General features: G+C 36.0%; 1 non-coding gene across 1 annotated transcript; it reads left to right on the forward strand.

Annotated features, from left to right (window-relative positions):
* The first annotated feature begins 698 nt into the window (after positions 1-698).
* On the forward strand, positions 699-805 carry LOC113860318. Its single transcript, XR_003503771.1, has one exon. It is a non-coding gene; the product is annotated as a small nucleolar RNA R71 (small nucleolar RNA).
* Positions 806-2995: the final 2190 nt, after the last annotated feature.

Consider the following 2995-nt stretch of genomic DNA (forward strand, 5'->3'; position numbering starts at 1 on the left):
CTTGGTTTTTGAAGCTTGTTTGAGTCACCTTCATGAATTGTAGCATAGTTTCTTCCATCTCAGTCAACCTCTCATTCATAGGCTTGGAAAATTTCTGATTTCCTTGAGGTTGAGTGGACGAATTTCTCTGAAAATAAGGCTGTTGTGTTGCTGGACCTGCATTAGAAAAAGGCAAATTTGAATTAGAATTCTTTGCAGCAGAATATTGATTATTCCAATTAGAATACTGCTGAGTTCTATTATTCGAAAATTGAAATCCAGGGGGATATGATGGCTGTGGTCTCTAAAAATTATTCATATAATTCACTAGCTCTTGTGGTTCACTTGTGGATGCCTCACATGCACCATTTGCATGGTTTCCTCCACAAAAGTCACAACTTAGCTGACTGGTAGGCATACTCCCTGTTTGCAGATTGTTGATTTGTTGTGTTAAGGCAGCTAATTGTTCTGAAAATAATTGATTTTGTAGCTGATTTTGTGCAAGAAAAGTTTCTAGAACTTTAGCTTCATGACCAGAGTTTCTTCCTTGGTTCCTTGAGTTTGAATTCTGATACATTGAAGATGCCATCATGTCAATAATCCTTTGAGCTTCTTCCAAGGACTTTGTATTTAATGAACCTCCAGCAGCAGCATCAACCATTGTTCTTGTTACTGCATTCATCCCATTATAAAAAGTCTCTAATTGCATCCAATCTGGAATACAATGATGTGGACACCTTCTAAGCAGTTCTTTGTATCTTTCCCATGCTTCATACAATGATTCTCCTTCTTGCTGCACAAAGGATGTAATTTCTCCTCTCAACTTAGCAGCTTTGGATGGAGGGAAGTACTTAGTTAAAAACTTATTCACAAGTTCTGTCCAGGTTGTGATGCTTCCTTGTGGTTGAGCTTGTAACCAACATTTTGCTCTATCTCTCAAGGAAAAAGGAAATAGTCTTAATCTGATAGCTTCTTCACTAACTCCATTCATTCTTATGGTGTCACATAGCTGCAGAAAATTTAAAATATGCAGGTTAGGATCATCAGAATTTCCTCCAGCAAACTGATCCTGTTGGACTAAATGTAGTAGGGCAGGTTTAATCTCAAAATGGTTGGCTTGAATAGTTGGCCTAATTATAGAAGAGTTAAAACCTTGCATGTTAGGAATAGCATAGTCCCCTAATGTTCTAAATTTGTTCTGTTCTGCCATTTCTATTGCTGGATTTGGTTGTCTTAAGGGTGTAGATGTTCTTTTCACTCTAGGATTACTCTGAGATTCTGGAGAAGGGACAACTTCTAACTCACTATCACTCCCTATGGCTTTTTCTGCTCTAGACTCTTTTCTCAATCTTCTCAAAGTTATGTCTATGTTAGGATCAAAGACCAGAATTGATTTATTCTTGTTTTTACCACGCATATACAAATCAGTTGAAGCAAAATTAGACCACAATTGATATTCAGAAATGTACAACAGAATTCATGCAAAATCTATCAGTAAAAGCATATAGAAACTTAAATCTAGCAGTTGCAGAATTGTAAAATCATGTACAAATATGCAGAATGACAATTACAACTATGAAGAACAATGAAAACTGAATTTATGCAGATAACAAAGATGTAAAATTTTTATGCAGCAGACGGAATTATTATGCAGAATATTACACAAGGTGCAGTAAAATTATGCAGAAAGCAATTTGAAAGCAAAGCAACAAATTAATTGCTCAATCTAGTTACTTTTCTACTACTAATGATATTGAAATGCAAAATTCCCCGGCAACGGCGCCAAAAACTTGTTGTTAGCAATCTACACTAGCAAGTGCACTAGGATTGCAGCAAGTGATGAGTAAATTTAAGATCCAAATATCGTCTCCACAGGGAATTTAGATTCAAGTATCACTTCATAGAATTATAACCATTTAAGCTTTTTTGAAATTGTAAGGAGAGTGGTAACATCAAATAACAGCAAACTGGAACAATTAAAAGTAAAATGAACTTGCAGAAAACAAAACAATGAACACACAATTATGTGATAACAGAAGGAGAAACCATAGCTAGGGAATTGCTTCACCAAAACTCCAATGTTTAATCAATAAAGTTCTGAATTAACAAGCATTTGGAAAGAATGACAATCAGTTTCACATTATACTATTCAGAGGTTAATTCCTTAACTCAATGAACCTAACATTCAATTAAACCATTCTAATTCCTTAGATCTAATTCAATTCAATGTTGCTTTAAGTGTAAGAAACCAAAAGATTGCAAGATCAAAGTTCCTTATCCCTAAGAAAACTAAAATCTCGGTGATTGGTTCAGATCTGAAGAACAAATTCAATTTCCATTGACAAAGGTTCCTCTGAATTTAGTTAATCAAATTTCCATTCAATTCACACGTGAAGTTCAGAATCAATCACTCAATCTATTCCAAAGCTTAAAATCCAGATCCAAATCAATTCAACATGTTCATTTCAGATCTACAATCCCTAACTATGAACGAATTACACAGCCATGGCAGCAGAAGAAGAAAAAGAAAGAGAAGAAGAAAAGAAGAAACTCAGAAACGCCATGGAAGCTTGCTCCACTCCAATTCCTCTTTGTGAAGCTCCAAGATCTGAATCCCCACTCCTCTCTCTCACTTCCTCTAACCAGAAACTAACTAAAAAAACTGAAAATGAACAGAATCCCTTTTTTCCGGATCGCTTCTGGTATTTATAAAATTTCCCAGATCTTCACGTTATCACTTTTATGAGAAATAGTAGTTACGCAGAGAGTTTTTGGATGCACTTTTCCCAGAAATAGTGGCCACGCGCATTTTCCTGATATTGAGAGCTCTCTGGAACTATCACTCTTGATGATAAAAGTGACAACGCAGAGCCAAGGTAGTTGCGCGTTGTCACTTTTTCTGATAAAAGTGACTACGCGCAGCTCGCCAAGTTGAAGACTCTTTGGAACGATCACTTTTGATGACAATAGTGGTTACGCCCAGGCTTCACTTCTTCTTTGAGCTCTGAAGTGATCA

The sequence above is a fragment of the Abrus precatorius genome, unplaced genomic scaffold, assembly GCF_003935025.1.
Source record: "Abrus precatorius isolate BTA unplaced genomic scaffold, Abrus_2018 Scaffold2, whole genome shotgun sequence".
In the NCBI taxonomy this organism is placed as follows: Eukaryota; Viridiplantae; Streptophyta; class Magnoliopsida; order Fabales; family Fabaceae; genus Abrus; species Abrus precatorius.